The sequence below is a fragment of the Danio rerio genome, chromosome 4 (genome assembly GCF_052040795.2).
Source record: "Danio rerio strain M-AB ecotype USA chromosome 4, GRCz13ab, whole genome shotgun sequence".
NCBI classification, from domain to species: Eukaryota; Metazoa; Chordata; class Actinopteri; order Cypriniformes; family Danionidae; genus Danio; species Danio rerio.
The window spans coordinates 41,457,839-41,470,490 of NC_141024.2; the positions used below are offsets into that span (position 1 = coordinate 41,457,839).

General features: G+C 37.1%; 1 long non-coding RNA gene across 1 annotated transcript in view; it reads left to right on the top strand.

The window, feature by feature from the left end:
- LOC110439537 (uncharacterized) overlaps positions 1-12,652 on the top strand; it is a 57,768-nt gene extending 45,116 nt beyond the window's left edge. The window contains exons 10-12 of the long non-coding RNA XR_015942719.1: positions 9,036-10,852; positions 11,211-11,413; positions 11,521-12,652. This is a non-coding gene — a long non-coding RNA (uncharacterized LOC110439537). The remainder of the gene's footprint in view (positions 1-9,035; positions 10,853-11,210; positions 11,414-11,520) is intronic.

The following is a 12,652-nucleotide window of genomic DNA, read 5'->3' on the forward strand; positions in this document are numbered from 1 at the left end:
GTCGCCATCCTCTAAATTGTTCTTGTATGTTGTCTTCATCTTTAGTCTTCACAAGTGAGGCTGGCCCAAACCGCGACTGCAGTAGCCAAATCTAATCCTTGTAGTGGGAACCCTTAAATAAAGCAAGAAACCAAAAGGAGAAAGATTAGCATTGCAGCAGTTCATATTACCACAAATATATATTATCTTTTTCATGACATATAACTGGAGTATGTGTTATGCAAGTGCCTAGCTAAAATGTGTAATTTAATTTAAACTTAAAGAGTGTGTCTGAGCACTAATTTTCAGAAAAGCCATTTGAAAGTTAAATTCCTTGTGAAATCATAATGAAAGTTTTTTTTGTTTTTTAGTATCATTGTGTTAATATAAATGTGTATCTAAATATATGTCTAATCTTCAGATACCACATTACATGCAAATTAAAGTAAGTTTCGTCAACTAAAATGTCACACTGTACACCACATTTAATATACCATAGCTAGGGCCAGGAGGAATCTGCGGATGTTTTTTGCTATTTCTGCTGAAAATTATGGTGGAATTCTGCGGAATTATTTTGGGAGTATCATAACTAAAACCTTAATATATGAAATAAAAAAATAATATATATTTTTAATTTTATTTAATGTTTAAAATGCAAATCCAATTAGATTCACTTTATTTGGTAAATAAAGCAAGTTTTTCATATAACATATCTAGTAAGACAGAAAATATTACTGTACAAACTGCATTGTACATAAATCAGATGAACATTTTCACATTAGTCAATAATATTACTGAAATAATTAAAAAACTGAATAAATATAGATTTACACACGTTTACTCAAGTAAATAAACAGAATTAATGATAGGCTAAACATCTGCGGAGTTCTGCGAAAAATCCGGGTGGGCCTAATCATAGCTTTATTTCTGCTACAAAAAGGTTTTTCAGCAAACAACTTCTATTATATGTAGGTTATAGAGGAGGATATATAAAGAAATTATATATTCAACTCTCTAATTAAATGCACCTGATGCAGCTAATCAAGTCTTTTAGGCTTATTTGAAAACTTAAATGACGTGTTGGACCACAGTTGGACAACGCTCAGTGAGAATACTTTTTTGCACAAATTCTTTTTGTTCTAAAGAAACATGTCTGATTGTTAGCAATCATCAAAGAGCAAACTTTTTTTTTTCAAATAAATACTATGCTCTTAAAAATAAACTTGTCATACATCAAGAATACTAATGTTTATTTAAATTGTTTTATATTTAAAAAAACAGCTTGAGAGAATCAGTACATTGGAATACTGTATTTACAGAAGGATCATGTGACACTATTAATTATATACATTGTATTAAATTTACAGAATTACTGCTTGACTGTATTAATTAAATAAAGCTGACACTATCAGAAGAGAATTTACCATACCAACCTAAAAGCTATGAAACAGTAGTGTATGTTTAAGATGTTACTTACTAGTCGTATTGTACTTTGGAGAGGTTGTCTGACAGGAGGATCCCTTTAACTCAGCAGAATTCTCAGCAGACCATCAGCGTACACCAATCTAAGAATAAAATAAGCAATTTGTTAAAAACCAAAAAATATATATAAATATTATATTTCCAGGTTTATAAGAAAGAAGAAAGCTAAAGCAGATTTAAAATGTAGAAAAAATAAAACCTATTGACAATTTAATGGCACAACATACCCCACACTAAGCACGCTCAAATGGTTAATTTGATATGTTAAGGATTCATTCATTCATTTTCTTTTGGGCTTAGTCCCTTTATTAATCTGGGGTCGCCACAGCGGAATGAAAGGCCAACTTATCCAGCATATGTTTTACGCAGTGGATGCCCTTCCAGCTGCAACCAATACACACTCATTCACACACACTTATACACTATGGTCAATTTTAGCATACCCAATTCACCTATGTCTTTGGACTTGGGAAAACCGGAGCACCCGGAGGAAACCCACGCCAACATGGGGAGAGCATGCAAACTTCACACAGAAACGCCAACTGACCCAGCCGAAGCTCGAAGCAGCGACCTTCTTGCTGTGAGGCAAACGTGCTACCCTCTGCGCCACCGTGCTGCCCTGTTAAGGAATCAGATTAATATAAATGAATTGACATGTTTATTTAGTGTCTGACACATTAAATATTGCATTTTTAAATATTGTTTCATTTTAAGATTTATTTCAGAATTAACTATAGAACCTGAATATATCGTCACATTTTCATGCACAGCAGCATTTCCAAGAACATAGAAAAACAGAATATAGGCCAACTGAAAAAAAAATAAAATAAAAAAAAAACTCTGATTACTTTAAGTAACTGGCTAGGAATGGGCAGGTATAAGATTCTGAGGGTATAATCTTGGATAAAAATATCACAGTTTCACAGTATTGCGATTACTGCTCTGAAATGTGTTTTTTTTATCTCTGTGTAAAAAACAGCTACTTTTTCCCCATTGAACACAATATGTTTTATTTTAAGAAACATTTAAAATATTTTGTAACAGTAAACATGCCAGGCTAAATAATAATTTAATAAAATAGTACTATCTTCATTAGACTCAAAAACACTGATTTCTTGTGAAGGCATAATAAGCTATTTGTTTTTCAGATGTTTGCTGAATCGTGAGCTGACCAGTAGCTTTTGATGTGGAGGGTCTTTTGCTGCTGTAGATAATGTTGGACTATTTTTTTTAAGTCTTTGATAACGTGCTAAAAACCATATACAATGCATCCGGAAAGAATTGATAGCGCTTCACTTTTTCCACATTTTTAATGTTTCAGTCTTATTTCAAAATGGATTCAATTCATTAATTTCCTCAAAATTCTACACACAATCCCCATAATGTGTGTTGACCCGATTTTAGTTAATCATTTACAAGTCAATATTGCCTATATGGATTGTGATTTTAAAAAAATTAACATGTAAAATTGCAGTGTTAAATGCAATGCCATCAAACATTTTAGATGCACCAGTGCAAAAAGCTACTCTACAGCACTTGGAATGCTGGTGTAGTTCTAGTTAAATTTAGTTCAGTTAAAGCTGTATATGCAGCAGGTCTCAAGTATAGGATTTAGTATTTAACTAATCTTAACAACTAAACATTTACGAGTCTGTATTAGCCAGCTTGCCACCTTGATACTTAAGCTTTCTTTAAAATATTTTGTGTTCAACCGATTAATTAATTCTTTCATTTAATTTTTTCAGTGCAATAGTATCGCTTACACTGGTGTATTTGTATGGACCCCCCAAAATAGCGGAGGCCACTTTCTGGCCACCCAAGTATAAACTTCTAGCCTAGCCACTGTGAACTACCTGTCTGTCCTGCTCCAGAACTCTTTGTCGGCTGCTTGTATGTCTGGATACAGCTGCACAAGTCTTTTAACACTGACAAATACAGCCTCTGCACATCCTCACAACCAGGAGAACAGAATGATCAGGAGGACCTGAAAAATATAACCAACTGAAATCAGTTGAAATGTATTTTGTCTTGTGATGATGACACAAAAATATATCTTTTTTCACAAAGGATGTGCTGTTACCTATGAAACGGTCTATAATGAATGATCTTTTGATCCTGTTTCCTTGATGTCATTCACTCAGAGATGGTTTGGACATTTGATTGTATCTAAACTGTAATGAATTTAAGTTACAAAAACATTGATAGCAGGACCATTGATCTTGTAACTTATACAAATTGTTAAGTATTGAACAAGTCTGCAACCAAACTAGTCAAGTTAATAATACTAATCTCAACTCAACTATGATTAGTTGTCTTGTTTCTGCTGTCCAGACGGTCTCTCCACCTGCTGATAAAAAAAAGGAAAAAGTATGGTATTTTTACAACAATGAAACTGCAAACAACTTAACTATAAGGGGTAAGCAGTGAGCATCTTTTATTATAAGCAATTTACTGAATACTTTGTCGCTGGTATTACCTAAAAACCAAACGTACCAAGTTTGGCTCATAGCTGTCCACACATCTGCCCAGTAGCTTGTGGTAATACTGAAGACACTGATCAGCTGGTCCAACTGAGTTTGGAGTTGAACTGCAATCAGGCATCCAATACTGCAAAGAAAGAGAAACTCACTTTGGGTTAACAAATAATGTAATCCCACACATTTCAAGTAATTGTGCAGTTAATTCTCTTATTGAATTTTCTGAGAGCTTATGAATATATTTTGTCTTCCCAAAATAGCATGTACTGAAACACAACATTATATAAATATAATTTAATAAGAGCGTGACGTGGTGGCACAATAGGTAGTGCTGTCGCCTTACAGCAGGGATGCTGACTCGAGCCTCGGCTGGATCAGCTGGCATTTCTGTGTGGAGTTTGCAAATTCTCCCTGCGTTTGCGTGGGTTTTCTCTTGGTGCTCCGGTTTTGCCTACAAGTCCAAAGACATGGGGTACAGGTGAATTGGGTAGGCTAAATTGTAGTGTATAAGTGAGAATAAGCGTATATGGTTGTTTCCCAGTGATGGCTTGCAGCTGGAAGGGCATCCACTGCGTAAAACATATGCTGGATAAATTGACAGTTCATTCTGCTGTGGTTACCCCAGATTAATAAAGGGACTACGCAGAAAAGAAAATTAATGAATGAATTTAATAAAAGAGTTAAACTGATCTGTTAACATGTCTGTCAGGAGCTGATCTACCTTATAATTAATTTTTTGCTTAATTTTTTTAAAAGGGAAATCAATACACACACATATACATATATATACACACACACACACACACACATATATATATATATGTATATATATATATATATATATATAATATATATATATATATATAATGTATATAAAAATATATATAAAAATATATATAAATATATAAAAATATAATATATATAAACAATGGTTCCAGTAGTAACGCTCCTTAAAGTTAAACTACATATTCACATTCCTCATCTGTCTACTGTTACATTATACTAATTACTGTTACATACAGTGGCCGAGAGTGCGAAAGAGAGTAATAAAACACAGACAAAGAAGACAGCTTTGTCACTTTTTCTATGCTATTTGTGAGATTGTGTATGTTGTCAAACTGATGAAAATGTTTTCTCAATTTACTTTAACATTTTTATAACTTACAGCCGTTGTTAAATTTAAAAGTATTTTAAACATGGATGGTAGGGATGTAACGGTATTGTAAATACCGTCATACCGCAATATTAATTTTTTTCGATATTACCGAAGTCGCATGACTCGGTAAAACTATAGGTCTTCTGAGAAAATTTGCTCAGGCGAATGAAGCGAACCGGAGGTAGCGAAAACTACAATCACCATCATCCCTTGCGGTCTGTTGTCGCTACAGATCCAGTAATGCGGAAATGGAGTGTGCTGCTAGAAGCGGGGATCAAAAAGAGCTGTAAAACTCTAAGGCCCCTTTTACAAGAGTGCGTTTTAGTTTTAAAACGGCGTTGTAGAATGAAAATGATCCGCGTCCACACTCGCGTTTTACCCAGTGTTTCTGAACAGCTCTCCGTCCACACCAAAACGCTGAAAACGCACATCACGTGACCACAGACACTCTCGGGCAAGCGCTCCAGCATTTCTACCCAGATGAGAGCTCTGCTTGTCGGACTGCTCATCAAGCATCTTCCGCTGGATCTAATCTCACTATATTTGCTAAACGTGATATTTCATTCATGTTGTTGTCTTTATCTAACGACATAGGCCAATTCCCTGACTTTGGTCATTGGAATCTATTAAGTTACTTCACGAGTAACATGTTTTGGTTAAGCGCAAAGATAAGTTAATGATTAATCCAGGTACATTGACTGATCGCTTGCCTTTAATTCCTACAATGTATAAACTTATTGTATGTGATACTTTTATAATTGTCGATTATTAAAACTGATATTCAACAAAAGTGAGGGTGCGTTTCGTATTTTCACTGAAATTGAAAGGAGGTAGTTGTTAGATGGCTCCGTTTTGTTATAAATATCCTCACAGTGAAGATGACGCTCATATATGCAGCACGACGCCTCAACATTTCTGCTGTCTGTTTTCTAATATTAAAAAGGAAATAGGCAGTTCCTTAAATCATGTTTACATTTTATTGTTGAGAAAGTGAAACAACGTAGCCAAGGTGATGTGAATGAAGTTATAAAGTACACTGTTCCCTTTGAAGATTTACGCGTGTCCTCGGTATGTTTTTCATATCAAACTGAGAAGGGGGAGACTGCAGCCTTGATCAAACTTGCGAAGTCTTAACTTACAAGAAGAGGATGCGAGACTGAACTGTGTGTGGGCTACTTAATATTGAGGAAAAGCCCCAATCAGATAGGCGAACGTTTGCAGCCCCGCCTCCGTTTTCAGATGTCTCCGTCTTTCCCCATCCACACTGAGACGGAGCAGCAGGTTTCAGAATGAAAACGGCCTCTCCAGCGTTTTCAAAAAGCTCCGTTTTCGGCGCTCGAGAAATAAGTCATATAAGTCATATCTCTCTTGTCCCAGAAACCTCAGTACCAAATGAGAGGTTTTTTTTCTGTTGCAGGGGACATTGTAAATGCCCAGAGATACCAGCTTTTACCAGATTATATTTATATGATAATTTTCCTTTAAACCCATCTCTATCTAAGTGAGTGAGTGATTAAATGTTGAATGTGATGAGTTTTCAACAATACTAAATTAAAAACTTAAATTTTTTTTACATGGTTTAATATTTTTTTGTTATTAAAATTGAAGTTCCTGTTTCAAAGCTTACAGATAGATGGCTAATTTGTATGTCATTGACACTTTTGGCTCTTTTTTGGAGTATTTTCATAAGTTTTGTTTTTTCCTGTAAATGATTCAATAAATACCGTACCGTGACATTGATACCGAGGTATTACCGTACCGTGAAATTCTGATACCGTTACATCCCTAATGGATGGACATCTAAATGCATATAGGGCACATCTCAAAACATTATGAAATATTTCCAGATAAATCAATTTTGAATTAAAACGTATATTAATCTCCAGACTTGCATCTCCCTGATCTTTTTAAAAGAACGGCCCCTCGTTTGCTCATCACTGTTTGACAAGTGTCTGGCAGTCAGTCAAAAATATACTTACATATAAAGATGTTCATCAGCTACACGGCACTTAGGTTAAACTTTGACCTCCTTTTCAGTTGATGTGGAAAACAAAAGCAAAAGAAAGAAAAAACAAAACGACTGAATACAAGTTGCATATCATGCCTGTACAAATCAAAATGTATTCATTTAGGGCTTAAATTGACTTGTTTGAGGATGAGTTAAGGTGTAAGGGATGGGTGAAGGGTGTAAATATACATGTAATTCATAGCTATGATGTAAAGCTGAATTTTTTGCATCATTACTCACTTGATCTTTCAGAAATCTTTTTTTAAGATGTTGATTTAGTGCTTGAGGTTGAACTAATATAATGGTGATTATCAAATGGTGCTGATTTGCTGCTCAAGAAACATTTCTGATTGCTATCAATGCTAAAAACAGATGTGATGACAAATAATTTAGTGTAAACTTTTTTCTAAGATTTAATAAATCAATTAATCATAAAAAATTAAACAAAATGAAAATCACAAATATTACTTCATTAGCAGCAAATCTGCATATTTATTAAGTTCTCAAGAATCATGTGATGTGAAATTTAATACCACTCACATGTTTCAATGTCAAAACTTTCTTAAAATAACTGCAATAAAGACAAGTAACAGATGCATAATATATAGACATGTAACATGTGCATAATGATGTGCAATGGAAATTCATATGAATTAATCCTCTGCTTAAAGTTACCTGTCTTTTCTGCATCTTTGTGATCAGCTCCCTTCAGAAATTTAGGAATCTTGTGTTATATTTTCTGTAGCAGGGGGTTATTCTCTCACTCCTGAAACCACAGAACACTTTTTTACTTAACATTTGTTTAAGATACCATGAAATATCAAAACACGATTGAACTTTTGATTCACGTTCCTTTACAGTAACGTAACAATGCGTATTTTAGACTACATATGAAGTGCATTCAATAAAACATTGACAAAACCTTTCATCTACACATAAAGAATAAATAAAAGCCAAAACTTTAACAAACAAGTTTAACAAGAGCTAACATTAAGTAAGTTAACGTAATATTACCCCGACGCTAACGTTACCGGTGCTAATATGCTAACGGACTTTTACGAAGACTTACCACTCTTATATAACATAATATTCAACTGAATATTCATCAATTGCCAATAATAAAAGTGTGAGGAACAGTTTGATGTATTATTTGCTTTGTTTTAGGGACTAAACTTACCTGAAAACAGTCAAAACGGCAGCTTGAGAGAAGTCGTGTTGTGTCTTTTAGGTGGTGTCGTGTCGTGTTGTAGCTTCGTTTCCCATAGCAACATCCTCTCCGCTCCGCTCCAGTGTTGGAATGAGACGCGCGCGCGCACATCAAAGTCATGCAGTATTACATTTATAAACATGGTCACTCCATAGACAATTTAAATAATAACCTTGTATTTTATATCTTGAATTTAAAATGTATTTAGCAGTTTTATATACGCTATTATCTTTAAGACGAGCTTTATAGGCAACTAAACTGTTACAAAACAAACACTTTATTTGTGCATCAGATTCACTGTCAAAAATAAATAACCAATAAATATAAATGCAAGTATATATATAAAACAAAGATGTTACTCTGTAAAAAGGTGTTTATTTTAATTAAACAGCCGAAATGCAGAACATACTTGATTTTTACACAGGGAAATGTATTAGAAAAAGCCACAATAAAAATAAAAAAAAAGCAAACAGCAGTTAGCACCAGAAAAACAACGTTTTCATTATTTAAGCATAACAATAAAACTTTTTATATTTTAATGAATTGAAATCATGTATTGTAGGCATTTTGGTCAGTTTTACTGCATGGATGTAGGCTATTTAAAGCTGGACCGACCGACGCAGTAGACATGATGCATCTCGCGTTTGTCTAATTTATTATGCACGCAAAAACTTAATTGTAAACCAAATATGTTGCCGGATTGTTTCATGGGCATGAAAGATAAAGTGCTTATGAAGTGCTTCGTCGGCCTGTGGTCGTTAACCGATGCAGAGCCGACGTTTGTTGAGCTGGAACAATAGAACACACGACCGAACGATCATGCGTATGTTTGGCCGACCATATACCGATGTTAGAATTAAAGGGGCCGACGTGTTGACCTTCGGCCGACGTCGGCCCAACGTATGTGTGCTGTCTGGGATATGACACCTGTTTTGTGCAATTTAGAGGAAATAATGGGGCGCTGAGTGATGTCGCGGCTCCCAAAATGTTTTGATTAGGCAATATCTAATCAATAAACATAGATAAAGCGTTTATCTTAACGGCACAAACCAGCACTAACATATGACACTAACATATGACACCTGCTTTGTGCAATTTAGACAACCTGGGGTGGAGAGTGACGTCACGGCTCCCGAAATGTTTTGATAAGGCAATATCTAAACAATAAAAATAGATAAAGTGTTTATTTTAACGGCACAAACCAGCACAAATCGAGCACTAACAAATGAGACCAGTTTGGTGTGATTTAGACAACATGGGGTGGAGAATGACGTCACGGCTCCCGAAATATTTTGATTATATCTAAACAACGAAAATAGATAAAGTGTTTATTTTAACGGCACAAACCAGCACAAACCCAGCACAAACGAATGATACCAGTTTTGTGCGTATTGGAGGAAATGGGGTGGAGAGTGACGTCACGGCTCCCGAAATATTTTGCTTATATCTAAAAGAGGAAAACAGATACCGTGTTCGTTTTAACGGCACAAACCAGCACAAACCGAGCACAAACGACCCGTGCTGTTTTGAAGTCAATTGCGCAACATGGGGTGGAGAGTGACGTCACACGGTTAAAAAAATAATGCTTAATATCTCAGACCCCAAACCAGCACAAACGTTCGTTTTTGCGGCACAAATCAGCACAAACGTAGCACAAACGAATGGCATAGTTTTGGGGATTATTTGTTTTTATGGGGTGCCAACTTCATGGAGGTAATAAAGATGCCTCCTCTCCTCTTTCTCTCGCGTTTGCTAAATCCACTTGTCCACTCATTTTTGATCTATGACAGATATAACTTTACACTAAAGTCCGCTCAGTTTAGTGCGGGTTATTACAAAACTGACGTTTCCGCGCTTGACCAATTACAGCATTCTGTTTAGTAAAGAAAGAAAGGCAATTTAAATATAATAGTAATATTAATATGTGATCGCGATTTTTTTGCTCAGAGGAAATACAGTCGTCTGAGCAATATAGTTTTTGCAGAGAGGGAGGCGCGGCAGGCGCCTATAATAAGGCTAAACATTATTAAATACCCACAATTTGCATTATTTTTAAAAATGTTTCCTTCCTGTTAAAAATAAATATATTTCCAATCTGATATGTAATGGGGAGAAAAAAAAAAGTAGCACGGGTTCAGCTGATGGTGGATTCGAACCGACTTGATGATCAATCTCGTCAAACGATGAAGCATTGCGCCTTATTAGGTGCGCCACTGCGGCTGTATTGTTTAACAGCTCTTTACTCATGTTGTCTCTATCAATCAGGCATCGATGGGCGTAAACCCTGAATAGCTTATTCCAACTAGATGCGCTATTTGCAATTAGCCTAAAAAGACACTCCGAAATTATCTTTTTTTCTCCCCCCTCGCAGGGGCCCCTAGTGCGCACGGGCCCCTGGGCCTGTGCCCATAAGGCCCATTGGTTAATCCGGCCCTGGTGTGTGTTGTAAGCTGATGTTTGTGTACTGACTGAATGTGAATCTGTGTGTGTTTACAGTCTGGATCATGGAGGAGAGAAGAGGATTACAGCAGGACCACACAAATGTAGGACCACACACACACACACTCTCTCTCAAACACACACACGCATGCACACACTCTCTCATACACACACACACACTTCCTCTCTCTCTCACGCTCACACACACACACACAGCAGTGAACACATGCGCGCGCACACACACACACACACACTCTCTCTCTCACACACACTCCCCCTTTCTCTCTCTCTCACACACACACACACACACACACACACACACACACACACAGCAGTAAACACACACACACTCCTCCTTTCTGTCTCTCGCTCTATCTCTCACACACACACACACACACACACACACACACACACACACGCACACACAGCTGTGGTTGTAAATGTGTGTGTTCTTGTGTTCAGATGTCTGTTTCCTCACTCTGGATCCAAACACAGCACACACTCAACTCATTCTGTCTGAGGAGAACAGAGAGGTGAAGCGTGTGAGAGAGAATCAGCCGTATCCTCATCATCCAGACAGATTTGATGATCGTCTTCAGGTGTTGTGCATAGAGAGTGTGTGTGGACGCTGTTACTGGGAGATTGACTGGAGTGGAGATGATGGTGTGAGTATATCAGTGTCATATAAGAGCATCAACAGTAAGGGAAAAGGTGATGAGAGTAGGTTTGGACGTAATGCTCAGTCCTGGAGTTTGTTCTGCTCTTCCTCCAGTTTCTCATTCAGACACAATAATACACGCACTGAACTCCCAGTGGAGCCGCTCAGCAGGAGAATAGGAGTGTTTGTGGATCACAGTGCAGGAACTCTGATCTTCTACAACATCTATAGAGACACAATGAGCCTCATCCACTCAGTCCAGACCACATTCACTGAGCCGCTCTGTGCTGGGTTCTGGCTTTATTCTGGATCATCAGTAAAACTGAGCTGAAGACTGACGAGAGATTTACCCAGAATCCTCTGCAGGAGCAGTCAGCAGCAGTGTGTGTGTGTGTGTGTGTGTGTGTGTGTGAGTCTGTATTTGTGTGTGTGCATGCATGCTTGTGTGTGAGAAAGTATGTGTGTGTGTGTGTGTGCATGTGAGAGTGTCTGTTTTTGTGTGTGTGTGTGCGACAGACAATGTGTGTGTGTGGGTGTGTGTGTGTGCATGTGTTCACTGCTCTGTGTGTGCAAGTGTAGTGTGAGAGTGTCTATGTTTGTGTGTGTGAGAGAGAGTTTGGATTTGTGTGTGTGAGCGTGTGTGCGCATGTGTGTGTGTGTGTGCACGACAGACAGTGTGTGTCCATGTGCATGTTTGTGTGTGAGAGTCTGTTTGTGTGCGTGTGTGTGTTTGTGTTCACTGTTATGTGCGTGTGTGTGTGTGAGAAAGTCTGTTTGTGTGTGTGTGTTCGTGTTTGCGTGCGTGCATGCGTGTGTGTGTGTGTGTGTGTGTGGGAGAGAGAGAACACGTGTGTATGTGTGTGTGTGTGTATGTGTTCACTGTTTTGTGCGTGTGTGTGTGTGTGTGTGTGTGTGTGTGTGTGTGTGAGTGTGTGTGTGTGTGTGTGTGTGTGTGTGTCTGTGTGTGTGTGTCAGTCTTCATCAGTGTCATCATTGATGTTGATGAAGTGTCCTCCAGGATGCTGCTGTGTTCAGATCAGCTCATTCTTGTCTACAGATTGATCTTCTTCATTGTTTCTCTGTTGTTTGAGCACAAATAATAAAAGTCAATGTCAAATCCACTGCTGATATTAGAATGTGATGATGAACATGGAAATGTCTGAATCCTGTCTGAATCTCTGTCAAATCTTGAATCAACTGTAGAGAAATCCAGCAGCTCAATGAATAAAGGAGAAATGAAGTGTGA